Raw genomic sequence first — 15,916 nt, 5'->3', positions numbered from 1 at the left:
TATTTAATGGTAAATAAATAATGGTAAATAAATAAATGGTAAAGAACCTGTAAGACATATTTACCAATATGTGCCAGGTGTTGTTCACAAATCATTTCTACTCCTAAATTGACCTGTGAAGCAGGTGTCATTACCCCATTTTACAGATTAAAAAAAAAAGGCCCAGCTGAGTGAAGCTACTTTGTTCAGGGTTGCACATGAGGTGAAGGTGAGATTTACACCCAGGTGGTTCTGACCTCAAAATGTATGTTCTTTCTACAGTTGTAATCATTGAGCCCGTCTAGATTTTCCTGAATCTTAATTTTTTTCTTTATAGTTATTTTGTTGGACACAATCGTGCAGACATCACTCTTTGTTTTAGCACACTTTGCTTGTTTTAAAACATTGCTTTGTGGTTTCTATCCAGTGAAGTCTTTGTGAGGAGAAAGATTCAGACTGGCAACTTTGCCTCCCAAAGCTGACCTACACAGCAACAGTCTGTTCTGTGTAAGCAAATAATATGTATCAGTGGAACATGATTAAGCCACAGGACACATAAGGCCAAGCCAAATTTTGACTATAACCTAGTATTATAGAGTGTGGACAGTGCATAATGATGCCAAATTAAGACACACATGCACATATGTGCACACACACAAATCTACATGCCTGTAAAACACACTCTCATGAGTTTCTTGAAATACTGTCCAAAAATTCTGAACCTACAAAACCAGCTTGTCTGCTGTCTCTTTGTAAATGCTGTACTCTTTGCCCGGAATGTTTTCCTTCTTGCCACTTTCTTTACCTAATTCACTTCTACTCATTCTTCAAATCTCTAAACAGCCATCATATTCACTGAGCCACCTCCCACTCACCCCTCTTCAAGATTAGGTCAACCTCGCCTAATCTCTCTAACAGGTGCCCAGCATCTTCAAAGTGACAGACACCTAAAACATTTTAATTGAATGAATCAGTGAATCTCTGGCTGATGGATTTTGATGAGGGTCGATTTAGAGACCCTGGATGAAGGTGGTGGATTCAAAGTGAAAAGAGCTCAAAATATACCTTTAAAATCCCAGGTATTGAATGAATTGAATGAATAAACAAACACTGATAGGTTACTTATCCAGTGGACATTCATAATGCTTGACACCTTCACAGTTTTTCAAATCAGGAACCTGAAGTTAGTTCACTATGGTGTACAATCTTTCCCAAGGGTCACTAAGCAATTCCCAGCCATCCTGCTCTTTCCTACTATTCTCTGGTCTGGTTCAGAATGTTGATCCAGAGAAAAGAGGCATTCTTCTGTGTCCCCAGATAGGTCATTGCCAGCAATACGTCCACACTGTTAAGAGGCACTAGTTCTCAGACTCAGATGGCAGTCACCTAATAGTGCTGAGTAGGCTTCTGAGATGAGCAAGAAGAACACTTAGGAAAGGACAGGGCTGAGGCAGAGAACACTGGCCTCTTCTGTGCTTTGCCTCCTCTTAGCAGCTTCCACTATTCTGCCTTCAAGGTGTGTTTTAATGCATAGGAGAGCTGAACCCTGCAACTCCACATTGCTACACCTGCTGGGTGATTTACTGAGTGGGTAGATCCGCAAGATCAAGTATCCACTAGCTGGGGAAGGAGGGAAGCCCTGCTCTGAGACAAATGATCCTTGAAAACACAGAGAAAGCTTATTAAAGAGGCTGTAAGACATTAAGGTAGGGGTATTACTGAATAATGGCATTTGAGATGCTTTCCTTTTTTTTTTCTATATAGCAGGGATTCTCAACCAGAGAGGATTTTGCTGACCTCTTCCCCAGGGCTATTTGGCAAAGTCTGGACATATTTTTTAGCTGTCACAACTGGAGGTGAGGGGGAGACTGCTACCGGCATCTAGTGGGTAGAAGGCTGTGTTGCTGCTAAACATCTCAAAATGAACATGATGGCCCTTGCCCCACATGTCAGCAGTGGTGAGATGAGAAACCCTGATATATAACTATATGATCCTGGGTTTCTTACCCTCCTTGTGCCTCCACTTTTCATCTGTAAAAGTGGGTATAACAATCATTCTTATCTCACAAGGTGAATGTGAGTGTTAGCATTGTCATCTGTAAAGTGTTTTTGGCCCATAGAAACAGCACTCAAATATGTTAATAGATAGTAAGTCACCGTGTAGCTTAAAAATCCTCTCATTTTCCCAGGATACAAGAGGATAACTTTCAGGGTAACTTCAAGTTTTTCTCCTGCTGATCTTGTCCTACATCCTCTCACCAGTGAAGCCTCATTTGCCAATTTCTAGTCCCTGAACAGATCCAACTTTTCCCTGCCTTGGGGCCTTTGCACAGGCTGGTCCTTCTCCCTAGGTACCCTTTTCCCACCTTTCTTTGGGAAGGCCTTCTAATGTCACTGGAAACGTCATTACCTCAAAAAGACCTTTCCTGACCACACTGCCTCAGTAGGACTCTGATTTTATTTTCTCTGGTGCCTCCCTGCTCCTTGAACAGCCCTGGTCACAATCAGGACGTATTAATTTGTTTGCTTACTTGATGAATGTCTCCATCCCCCAGTTGATTACATGCTACATGTAGACAGGGACCATTATGTCTGTACTGCTTAAGTCAAGGACCACAATAAATACTTGACGGATGAATGAATGGACAGATAAATGAATAAACTGGGGAGCTGGGAAAGCCACTCCCCCTTTGAGGTTGGAGGAGATGAAACACCTAGTGAAGACTCAGAGCCATCTTGAGGCCAAGGGCATTCTATTTTAATAGCTTTCTCAAGGGGAAAGGCCACTGTTGCCAGGGGCAATTCTGGGTAGAATAGGGCTGAGTTGGGTGAGAGGGGTGAGTGACTGAGAGAGAGGAAATACATTCCCATTATGTTGAAGGACAGCTCTTATTTATATTAATGTTTAATTCCACTGACCTAGTTTAGACTCACTAGCCTCACGAGTTTATTTCTGGCTTTTTTTTTTTTCTTTTGGGAAGAGGTTCATCAGAGATTAGAGCTGCAGTAACAACATGTTTCAATATGTTGCTCCCTGGTGATCTGAAACACCCTGAGAAATAGCTGTGTATTGTGTCTTGTTATTGCCTTGAAAATCTATAGCATGTATTTGACATAAGTGCTTTAATACTGGGTGGCTGTAGTTTAGATTACAACATATCACAGTGATTTATATTTTATCTTTATTTATTTATATATTTATTTGCTTCAAATGGTGTAAAGACAAATCACATAGTATTGAAGTGCCATATACACAGTATGTCCTGACCTTATAATGGGAAGAGGAGGACAAAAATCTCAAATTTACTGAGAGTGAACAAAGTATAAATAATCATGGATTTTAAGAACCAGTATCAAGAAATATAGAGGCCCAAGGATGGAAATACAGAGATGAAATCAGTACAGGGAAGGAATTCTTATCTCGGAGCTATTGACATTTTGGGCCAGATAATTCTTTGTTGTGGGTGGCAGTCCTAGGCATGGTGGGATATTTAAGGAGGATTCATGGATTCTTCCAACTACATGCCTATAGCACTCCCCAGTTGTTACAACCAAAAATACCTCCTGACACTGCAGAATGTTCCCTGGAATGGGGTTAGGGATCAAAATTGTCCCCAGTTGAGAATTCATTTGCTAACATTTCTGAAGCACTGCTTTCTGTGCCCAGTGTACTGTATCCATCCTCTCAGTTACTCCTCAAAGGCAACCTATGAAGTAGGTATTAACTTTATCTCCCTTTGTCTGAGGAAGAAACTGAGGCTAAGTCACTTAGTAACTGCCTTTGATCACTCCATTAGGAAGCACTAAGAGATTGGTCTGATTTCACACTGGGGTTGGTCTGATTTCAAATCTCACCTCAAAACTACTATGCTATTACGTAGTGTTTTTCTCAATCTTCATTTAAAGTTGAGTCGTCTATAGTTTATGAACTGCCTTCAATCAGTTTTCCTTTCCCTTCCTTCCACAAACATGTATCAGCACTAACTATATGTAAAGCAGCTGTACTAACTGAAGGCTGGAGAGGCTCTGCTGCCTACTCTCATTTTACTTCCCTAGATCCATTCTCTTCTTTTCCCCTCTGCTCTGTGTTCAGGGATGCTGATTTCTACAGACTGCTATAACCAGCTTCCTTGCCTGATGCTTTTCTGTTGAGCTCAGCTAATGAGAGGCACCAGCAGGAGATCAGGGTGGGAAGAGAGAGAGGTTGGAGTGTTTAATCTACTGGCTCCTTCCTGCCAGCTAGCACTTTGGCACTTCTCTAAAACCACAGTTCTTGTTGAGTGGCCTGTCTTTTGTGCTCCAAGCTCTCACCGGTAACCTCCTCTCCTGCCTCTACAAACTATGGGCTCCCTGCTGTTGCTAGCCCCAGGGTGTTTCTCCATCCCTTATAGATTTTCCTTGCTCTGTCCAACCTTCTTTAAATAATCCCTTCATAATGTACCCCTCAATTATCCAGTCTGGGTGAGGCAGCTGTGTTCTGCCAGCTGTGTTCTGCTATGACTGATACAGAGGAATGAAAGACACTAATAAAGGATGAGAGCCTAACCCTTCCCTGGGAAAATTTTCAAACTATTTGGGAGACAAATTTTTCAGACCAAATAGCTAAAGTAATTATGTTGTGTACATAGAAAATGTACAGTATACTAACAATAGTAGCAATAGTAAAGACTTTCATTGAGCATCTACTTTAAACCAGGGCATTCAGCCTGGGCAACATAGCAAGACCTAGTCTTTAGTTTAAAAAAAAAAAAAAAATTAGCCGGGTGTGGTGGCATACAACTGTAATCCTAGTTACTCAGAAGGCTGAGGCAGGAAGATTGCTTGAGTATGGGAGATCAAGGCTGCAGAGAGCTGTGATTTCCACTGCACTCCAGTCTGGACAACAGAGCAAAACCCTGTCTCCAAATAAAAAAAAACCAGGGCATTAAAGTCTTCCTCTCACTTAGTCCTGACAATAACCCTGTGGGGTGTGTGTTACTGGTCCCCTTTATGGTTGAGGAAATAGGATTAGAGAAATTAGGTAATGTATTTAGGGACATACAGCTAGTAATTGGCAGAGTATGTTACTGAATTTAACGATCAAAGTAGAGTTTAACTAATATTAACCTCAATTGCAAACCAATGTGATTTTTTAAAAAAAGGAAACAAGCATAAGAACAAGCAAGTATTTTTGAGAGAACTGTTTGAAAAGGCACTAATTCAAATGACACTAATTTAGAAATTGTCCTTGCTCAGGCAAGGAATCTGCAACTCTTCCTGAATAAGATTCTGGAATAATTATTTCCTCTCTAACATTTATAGTCTTGGGACAGTGAAGACTACAGTCCAAAAGAGATCACTTTTTAAAATCAAGGGCTTTGAAATTAAAGATGACTTCAATGAGTCTTTAATTCCTGTATTTTAAAGATAGTTTGTGTTCATGAAATATTATTGCACAAAATGGGTCTATAAGGGAATAAGACATTTTGACCCAAGGATTTGACCCTGCCATTTCAATGCCACAAATGTCTAAATGTCTTGATTACAAACATTAATCAGACTTAAATCAACACTGGAGAATCTTCCTCAAGGCAGTTGTTTCTTGGACAAATATCGGTAAGCCAATTTAATTCTTTAATCAAATTTCCTTTTGTTTTTTTTTTTTGAGATGTAGTTTTGCTCTTGTTGCCCAGGCTGGAGGGCAGTGGCGTGATCTCGGCTCACTGCAACCTCCGCCTCCTGGGTACAAGTGATTCTCCTGCCTCAGCTTCCCAAGTAGCTGGGATTACAGGTGCTTACCATTATACCCAGCTAATTTTTGCATTTTTAGTAGAGATGAGGTTTCATCATGTTAGCCAAGCTGGTCTCACACTCAGGTGTTCAAGTACTTCACCTGCCTCAGCCTCCCAAAGTGCTGGGATTACAGGTATGAGCCACCGAGCCTCGCCATGATTCTTCAATGAAGTTTCTATCCAACACAATAAAATCATTTCCAATTTTTCAATATTTTTATTTTATCAATTATTTTCATAGGGGTGAGCTCATTTATTTTGAAAATCTTTAATACGTATTTACTTCATCTGCCAGTTTTTATTCACAATGTTTCAAATATATATTGCCACAGTGATTTTTTTCATTGGCCATTATTTCTACTGAGGTTCATTTTCCTGGGTCAGCTGTTATATATCTAGATTTTGTCAAGAGGGTGCTATTTCCCATCAATTTTTAGGTACTACCAACTTGATATTTCTTTTTTTTCTTTTTCTTTTCTTTTTTTTTTTTTTTTGAGACAGTCTTGCACTATTGCCCGGGTTGGAGTGCAATGGTGTAATCTCAGCTAATTGCAACCTCCACCTCCTGGGTTCACGCGATTCTCCTGCCTCAGCCTCACGAGTAGCTGGGACTATGGGCGCACATCACCACACCTAGCTAATTTTTTGTATTTTTAGTAGAGATGGGGTTTCACTATGTTGGCCAGACTGGTCTTGAACTCCTGACCTCATGATCTGCCTGCCTCAGCCTCCCAAAGTGCTGGGATTACAGGTATGAGCCACTGCACCCAGCCTCAATTTGATATTTCTAAATGCTGAATGTTTCTAAATGGAATAAAATGCTGAATATATCTAAATGGAATAAAAATAACAAATGAGATAAAAGATTGCTAGCCTTGTGAGAAAACTGAGGTACAAGATTTTAAGTCTGACTCTCCAGAAAAATGAGACTTAGAGAGGTCAAGAGGCAGAGAATGAGAGAGAAAAAGTAAAAGTGGACAAAGAGAGAGAGCCTGAAGCTGTCCTGGTGGTCTGGTTACCTATTCTTAAAGTCTTCAGGTTCAAAGGGTGGGGTCAAAAAGTCCTGCTTCAGGCCCAGTTTGATTGCTATTTGTCATCATCATTCTTTATTTTCCTTAGTGGCACCCAGCTATATCTTATTTGTATAACTTCTCTTAGGTTCCAAGGTACCATTCTCCTGGTTTTCCTTCTGACTCCCTGACCTTCCTTTCCAGCATCCATGGTTTATTCCTCCTCCTCTGTTTGATGTCAAATGCTGGGGAGTGCCACGGCCCTGTCCTGGGTATCCTTTCCTCAGTGTCCTTTCTCTTTAGATGTTATCATCTAATAGGTGGCCTTAAGTGCCACCTTCTATGCAAATAGCACTCAAAACTGCATCTCTAGCCTTGACCTTCCACTAAGCACTAGACTCTTACATCCAATGCTTAATGGATGCCTCTACCTGGATGGTGGAGTAAAATATGCATTTCAAACCTAACAGAACCCAAACAAAATTCTGGACTTTTCCATCCTAAACCTCTTCCTCCTCCAACTCTTCCTCCTCCAGTTCAATGAACAATACCACCATGTACTCAATCGCAGAAACCAAAAAATGTAGACATTATTCTTGATTTAGCTTTTTCTTTCTTTTTCCTTCACTTAATCCGTTGTCAAGTTCTGTTGAGTCTATTGCCAAATATAGCTCAGATCCTACTACCTCTGTACATCTGCACTGCTGCCACTTGAATCCTTGCCATAGTCCTTTGCTGATCACTTGTCATGTTTCCTCATTGAAATCCCAGCTCCTACTGTTGCTTTTCATACTTTCTAGATGTTAGTGATCTTTTAAAAAAAATATATTGAATCATGTTGCTGCTCCTGCCTGAAACTTCCAATGGCTTTCCATTGTACTTAGAATAATATTCAAACTGTTTCCTCTGGCTCAAAAATACCCACAAGAGCAAACCCCTGGGCACCTCTGTGATGTTATTACCTTTGCCGTCTTTTACTGGATGCCAGTGCCACAGGCCTTCTTTCTCTTCCTCAAGCAAGCCAACCTCAGGGTTTGTCCTTTCTCAGAGCTTTTCCACAGCAATCGTCGTTCCATTTGCCGGGAATACTCATTCCTCTTATCTCATGTGACTGTTTCCTTTTGTTGTTCAGGTTTCAGCCTAATTGTCATTTCCCCAGACTGCCCAATCTAAAGTAGCTCCCAGGAAGTCTCTGTTGCATCACCCAGCTTTAACATTATACAAAGCACTTATCACTATCTGGTGTTTTTCTTATTAATTACTTGAACAGTCTTCTGTCTTATTCCTCTTGTCAGGTCCACAAGAGGAGGGATGAGGTTTGTCTTGCCTATTGCTGTATTTTCATCCTCTGGCACAGTGCCTGTCATACAGTAGATGATGCATAATATCCATGAAACGAATATGTGTATGGTAATACCATACACATCAGAATATAAAGACACTGTAGGTGTTTCTTTAATAGACTCTCACCCCCATCATTCTGAACACATACAATTACATCTTAACATAAAACATTGCTTTTTAATTTTGCTGCTATTGCCACAATATAGCCATATCACTCAAAAATAATCTTTGAATACCAGGATTATTTTCAAATGGGCCACACTGGCCTGCATATTTTCTGAATCTAATTACAACCACAGACCAGGATGCAATTCTAACTCTGCTGCTAAGGACCTGTGTGATGCTGGTCAAGCCACTACCATTACGGGCCCCTAATCTGGGAAACGACATTCCCTAAGATCCCTTTCAGCTCCAAACAAGCAATGGAGAGTAGTCGTCAAAAGCATGGTTTTGGTACCAGATGGACCTGAACTAAAAACTATTTTCTATGTAGGAGAACATGGGCCTCAGTTTTTCCTCTAAAAGGTAAAGACGATAATGTTATCTATGGCCAAATAAATGAGCAACTTTATTCACATAAGCACCCAATATAACTACCAATTTATAATGAGCACTCAAAGCATATTAGTAGTAGTGGTCATATCACATTATTATTAATAATATAATCATCATCATCATTCACGAGCATCAATTTCTAAGAAGCAGCTTTTCAAGTACATGCCCACTAAATATTAAAATCATTGGGGAAATTCTCATGAAAGTATCTGATTAACTTCTTTATTACTCGGATTTGTTTTTACAAATGGTCTGTTGTCTGTTCTTTTTCAGAGCATGAATTTCTGATAATCATTGAGAGAACAAAATGACTTCCATTATCCAGTTAAAATACAGTTCTGTAGCAGAATTAATCCATGTCTTTGCACGCTAAGTCATAGAAAACTGAATAGCTGTATCCTAAAACCATAGCTTCACTCTTGAGGGTCTTTGTTCCCTGTGAGCCTCCTTTGCTGCATATCCCACTGTCATTTCTTTGCTTTTCCACTCCCGGTCCACAAGTAGAAATGCTGCCCAGTAGGGCGATTGTGAGGGAACAGGGCTCTTACGTGTGTTTGGTGCCTAGCACAGAGCTGTGCACAAAGCACAAAGGAGGCTGTCAGTTAAGCTGAGCTTTCTTCTCCCCTTCCAATTCAAATGAACCTGATACAAAATCCAAAGGAACTGGTACTGGTGGTGGGGAAACAAACCAAGAATAGAGGAATAGTAGTTTATGTAACCAGACTCCGTTTATAAACCAGCCCTTCTTAAACTGGGACCCGTGCTTCTTAGCTTTCATCAAGCTTTCTTAGAGGTTGATGCCCCAACAAAAGCTGAGTCAGTGATGTAAATTGCAAAAGGAGTTGGAGGGAAAGCACATTTGAATAAATCAAGTCAAATGCTCCACAATATTTTTAATATTTAACTAAGAGAGTAGCCTAACATTTTTACCTAATTGCTCTCTCCTCTTTTTTCCACATATTCCACCCACTCCTCCTACCAGCCAATCTTATTAAAAAAAAAAAATCTGTAAGCCAACATTCTCCTGCACTCCTTCAGAGCTGCTCATTGCATAATCACCTCTAGAGTTATCTGCTTGCCATTTCCATCTCTCAGAAGTACACACCATCCATACCAGAAGCCTCAAGAAAATGCATGCATTTGGCACTATGGATTTATATTTGTTGTTTAGAAATAATTGCAAACCTACCATTTGTAGATTAAGGAATATGGCATATGACTGTTAAAAGCCCTGCATTATAAAGTCTTATTTCAATCCTACCCCATCATTCAAAGCCCAGCTTAAGGCTTCCTAAGACCTTCTCCAGCAGTTACTTCTCTTCCTTCTCTGACAGGTGTGCCACTTAATGTTTTGCTCAGGCAGCTGAACAATGGCATCAGTGCTGTAATTGGTAATTCACAATTCTTTCATATGGGGCAAGGGCTGGTGCTTATTAAATCCTCATCAGCTGATTTTTGTTAGAAAGTATCTTCTCAAAATGAGGACATCCATTGTCTCTAAATGTGGTAATTTAAGCAAATAAATTTATAAACTTAAAACAACAAAAAGGACATTATTTGGGAGTATGAATTAAACTTTACAGATACTAGTATTTATTTGGCTTTAATATTTTAAGGCTGCTTTTATCTATCTCAGTGTTTTTTAATGGCTTAAATGTCTTTTATCTACCTATATTTCCTCCTAAGACTAAATAATATGTTTATCTTATGTAATGGTATATATAAAATCAAATTACATTAAAAAGATTTTCATTATAAGGCACAGTATTTACACAGTAATGCCAAGTAAAAAAGGCAAAATACATAATTATACACAGTATGGCTTCCACTATTAAAAATATTCAAAAACAACTGGAAGGAGATACACAAAAATATTAACATATGATATTTATTTTCGGTGGTGGAAAGACAGGTGATTGTTAAGTTACTTTTATATACTTTCCTGCATGTGTACATTTTATACAATGTGCATAATTTTACTATATAATCAAGTAAATGCCACTTTTTAAAAAGTCCTTTTGCCTTAATACACAAGGTGGCCTTCAAGTGAGGTGATGCTGCTCAAGCTGTCTAGCTAATATGTCCAAGTTTCATCAGTTAGTGAGTACTAGAGCTGAAATCTGAAAACAGAAGCCCTCATTCCTTAGAAATGATCCCTTCCTGCTAGAAAATGAGTTAATAAAAAAGCCATCTTTTCTGTTTAGAATTGGGGTAAAGGTACAATCACACATCAAGACTCATTCAGCTTCAGATGTGCATGCAATTTCATTTTAAAGGCAGCAAAGAAAACGACTGGCATGTGCTGTTTCAGGCAACATGTGCTGTCTGGATAGTTCTACAGGCATTATGCAAGTCACTCATAGGAGCAATTAAATGGTTCAAAATGCATCCTCTCTATCTTCTGAAAGAAAGCTCTTTTAGGAAATTGACATTGGACCCCTTTCTGAATTACAAGTGAGTGGATTATGCATCTCTCCATAAGAGAGAGCATTTGAAAGCATCAGACCAAGGGCATGGCTCTCCAGGCAAATGATTTATGTATATACGTGTAAGACCCTTTTAGTTAGTAACCCTCCTGATTCTCTGACTTTCTGGTAGAAATTAAATGAGCTGTTTTCTGAGGCTGTGGATGGCAGTTGATGGATAAAGCACAGGTGTTGAAGGGCACTGGACAAAAACGTTTAAACACAAACAAATGGAAAAATATTCCATACTTATGGATTAGAAGAATATCATTAAAATGGTCATATTGCCCACAACAATCTACAGACTCAATGCTATTTCTATCAAATTACCAACGCCATTTTTTACAGAATTAAAAAAAAAAAACTATTCTAAAATCTATTTGAAATCAAAAAAGAGCCCAAATAGCCAAAGCAATACTAAGCAAAAAGAGTAAAGTTGGATGAATCACATTACCCGACCTCAAACTATACTACAAGCCCACAGTAACCTAAACAGCATGGTACTGGTACAAAAACAAACACATAATCCAGTAGAACAGAATAGAGGACCCAGAAATAAAGCCACAACCTACAAGCATCTGATCTTCAACAAAGTTGACAAAAATAAGCAATGAGGAAAGGACTCCTTATTCAATAAGTGGTGCTGGGATAGCTGGCTAACCATATGCAGAAGAACCAAACTGGATCCCTACATTTTACATATATAAAAATAAACTTGAGATGTATTAAAGACCTAACTGTAAGTCCTAAAATTATTAAAATTATAGAAGAAAATCTAGGAAATACCATTCTGAACATCAGCCTTGGGAAATAATTTATGACTAAGTCCTCAAAAGCACTTGCTACAAGAAAAAAAAAATTGGCAATGGGACCTAATTAAACTAAAGAGCTTCTGCATAGCAAAGAAAACTATCAACAAACAACCTACAGAATAAGATAAGGTATTTGTGAACTACTCATTTGATAAAGGTCTAACGTCCAGAATCTATAAGGAACTTAAGCAACTGAGCAAGCAAAAAACAAATAACCCCACTGAAAAGTGGGCAAAGGACATGAACAGACACTTCTCAAAAGAAAACATACAAGTGGCCAACAAACAGCAGAGGCTGTGCTTTATTTGCTACCAAATATCACATGCTTTGCCTTGTTGCCAACACAGAGTAGAAGCTCAATAAATTTTTATTGAATGAACAAATGAATGAATGAAATATGTGGAACTTTTCAATGAGAGACAGTGGCCATATATCTCTCTTATCTCTGCACAAAGCACTTACTAAATTTATACTAATCATACCATAGAAACTTTGAAATAATAAGGTAAAAGATAGTTGCAACTGCACTAAATCTACATAGGCCCTGAAATCCATTGGTAGATGCTGAAAGTAAACACTTGTAATATATCACCTGAGAAACTCATTTCCCCAATCCTGTCAAACTCATTATTTTCTGGGCCAAACCACCAGTCTTTGAAAAGTGATGTGAAGATCTAGAAACACAGTAAAAATGTAACAGAAGCCACACATGTAACTTTAAATTTTTATAGCTCCCTTAATAAAGTAAAAAGAAATAGATGAAATTTTCATAATATGTTTAACTCAATATATCCACAATATTATCATTTAAAAACATAATCAGTACACATGCTCGCTCACTTGGGCAGCACGTATACTAAACTTGGAATGATTACAAAGAAGATTAACATAGCCCCTAGGCAAGGATGACATAAATTCGTGAAGCAGTTCATATAAAAATTTATTTTACCTATTTATGTGATATTTTACTTTTTTAATATATAATCTCTTCTAAATCTGTGTGTTTCACATGTACGGTGCATCTTGGTATGGGTTTATAAATTTCCACAAGTCTAATTCAATCCTGGGAAGAAGTTATACTATGAGAGAATCTGGATTATAGTGGTTCTCAAACTTACAATTCCTTCAAAACTGTCAAGCCATATTCTGAAAATACAACACAAATTTGTTGCTGCAAGACCATGTTTCAAATGAAGCTGGGGTATACTTTATGCTCCGCCATCCTTAGGAATTACCTCCATGAAACTTAATTGTTAAGCACAGGGAGTACCCACTCTCTTCCTCTTTCAGCTTTTTTTATTACGTTAAAGATCAAAGCAATTAGTCAATGAAATGAATCACTAAACAAACTATAACAATTTAAAAGTTAACTCAATTTTGACACAAACTTCACAAGACAGGTTTTGCGGGACGTCCGTCTTCTTTTTGGTCCCTCTCTTAATAGAGCTAGTCAATTCTTTTGAAATTGTTCTGTCCTTTTTACATGTATATAGTTTCGTAAAACAAATTAAATTTCAATTTCTTAGTATTCTGAGAGACTGCTGTTCTTAAAATAAATGAAGATAAAATATGTAGGTAAATATTCACTAACAAAGTAAGTACAAGATTAATCATGGCAATACAGATTATAATAGCCCTGTACTGGAAACAACCAAAATGCCCATCAGCAGTAGAATGGGTGAAATATTGTGGGATAGTCAATGGAATTCTACATATAATGAACATCAACTACTGCTACATAAAAAAATAAACTCACAAATTAGTGAGTGAAGAGGCCAGTCCCCTAGACATAACACAATGATTTCATTTATATAAAGTTCAAAACTAGGAAAAATTAATCTATGGTCCCAGAAATCCGGATAATGGTGACAAGGGGTGGGCGAGAAGTGACTGGCAGGGGGCAGGGGGCAGGATGGGTGTCCTGGGGGACAGATAACATTCTGTTCCTTGATCTGGGTGCAGATTACATGGGTGTGTGCATGTAGGATTTATACAATTCTCTGACATTCATTATGCTTCAATACCACTTCCATAAAAATAATCAGACACATGAGAAAGGCAGAAGCTTGCTATCATACACTCCTGCCCCATGTGCTTCTGTTAAAAATTGGTCATATTGTGCTGCTTCCTGCTTCTACCTTTTTGAGTTTCTAACTAAATCAAGGCAAAACAACTGATAGGGCTTTTAAGTAAAAGGCATGTTTTTCTCTGTGTTTGTGTCTTTCCTTCTCTCTCACTCTCCCTTCTCTTTCCCATGCCTTCCTGCACTCCCTAGATCCAGGTCTTTCTCTTCTTCAAGCAAATTTACTTAAAAGAAGGAAAGATGAGTAATAACTATACTTTTCTGATTGCATTAGAACAGCTTTGGGATATATCTGAAATCTTCAAATTGTTCTTTTTATGATGATATGAAGAACTTGAATGGTTAAAATGTTTATTGTAGATTTCTCATTTCATTCTCTGATTTGTGCTGTAAGAGAGATCAAATTTCTCTACCCATTTAACTCCTGTAGAGTATGGCTGTGGGGGATGCATATATTTTAATAAAGCTTTAAATTAACAGTTTCATGATACTCTGACCTGCTCTTGCTATGAATACTTAGCATATTTATAAGAAATATTGTTATGGCCAAAAGGAAGACAAAATGTGTTATGCATACCAAAGCCTATATGTACTGGGAAAAAATCTTTTCCCATTTTAACTGTTTCTGAACTGGTGTCTCTTTAGGAAAAGGTTTAACTAACTGAAGGCTTTGGAGGCAGTCCCCAAGGAAGTGACTACTTGTGGGCTTAGAGGTTGTCTCTCACTCACCACCCCCACTGATCCTCAAATAAATTTGTTTACAAAGGTGGGTATGTTATTATTCTCCCCCACCCAGGAAAGTAACTTGTGTTAAAACAACCTCATTTCCAAACATCATATAGAAATTACAGGAGATGACTTAACAACAACAAAAAAATCAATGTGCAGCTTAGGACAGCCATTTAGAGAAAACACATTACTCCATGGTGAGGAAAAGGAAGAAAATTTCCTCTTGATGATAACTTTAAATATCTATGTATATATTTAAAGCAGCCATGGCTAAATGAAGCCTTCCCAGCACTGCTAGATAAACATGACCTCACTACCTTTGCAGGAACCTATCTTAGTGCAGAACTGTAAGAAGTTGTGTATTCAGAAAGCCTCACATTTTTCACAGGAGAGCTTTAAAAATGCAATTTCTCTTGGAGCAAACCAAACAGAACTGACACGTAGTCATCACTCTTTTAACATTTCAGTATCCTGTGCTAATCCCCCTAGTTTTCAAATGTCTTTAGTCCACAGTGACAAAGATCTACTAGTGACCCAGAAGCTACGCCGAAGCCCAGGTTTTCCTCCTCCTCATCAAAATGTTCTAACCAGAGTTGTGAAAGAAGTGAAGGATCTAGTTAAATTTTTTTTTGGCCTTTCTCCACCTCAACCTAGGAGGAATCACATAAAACAGTCCAAGGCCAGGAAGTAAAAGCAAAGGCATATGAAGTCCCTAGAGCAGAGGTTACCTGGAGTCTCTAAGGATTTGAACAACTTACATCACTAGGATTTAAAATACCTCCTCTCTATTACATGGAGAATCAAAAGTTGACTGAAGAGCCTTTGTAAACATCACGATAACAGAATATTTGATAGACACTGCACCATTTGTTTGAGTTTGCTCTCTGGCTAACTTCAGAACCTCATATCTTGAAAGGTCAGATACACAGTATTGAGAAAGGTATATTTTTGCTGAACGATGGTGAGCATCGCAAATCAATTTCAGCAGACTTTCCTGAGGAACAGGGAAGGGTCTCTGCATGATCTTTCAGGAAGTCACACCATTCAACATTGTCATATGAGATACAATCTACATGCCATCTTTCTATTGCCTTAATTAAAGCAGCAGGGATCCCTGGAAAAGGAAAAAATCTACTGCACAGTTTGGATGTTTAAGTTTGTAGAAACT

At 38.4% G+C, this 15,916-nt stretch overlaps 1 protein-coding gene and 1 non-coding gene across 14 annotated transcripts in view; one reads left to right on the top strand and one right to left on the bottom strand.

The window, feature by feature from the left end:
- Positions 1-15,916, bottom strand: part of CADPS (calcium dependent secretion activator) — a 474,942-nt gene that overhangs the window by 405,800 nt on the left and 53,226 nt on the right. The window lies entirely within an intron of this gene.
- On the top strand, positions 12,769-12,880 carry LOC112132861 (U6 spliceosomal RNA). The gene has a single exon (XR_010139421.1). It is a non-coding gene; the product is annotated as a U6 spliceosomal RNA (small nuclear RNA).

Source organism: Pongo abelii, chromosome 2 (genome assembly GCF_028885655.2).
Source record: "Pongo abelii isolate AG06213 chromosome 2, NHGRI_mPonAbe1-v2.0_pri, whole genome shotgun sequence".
In the NCBI taxonomy this organism is placed as follows: Eukaryota; Metazoa; Chordata; class Mammalia; order Primates; family Hominidae; genus Pongo; species Pongo abelii.
The sequence above is the reverse complement of the archived record's forward strand: the minus strand, read 5'-3'. Positions and strand labels throughout refer to the sequence as shown.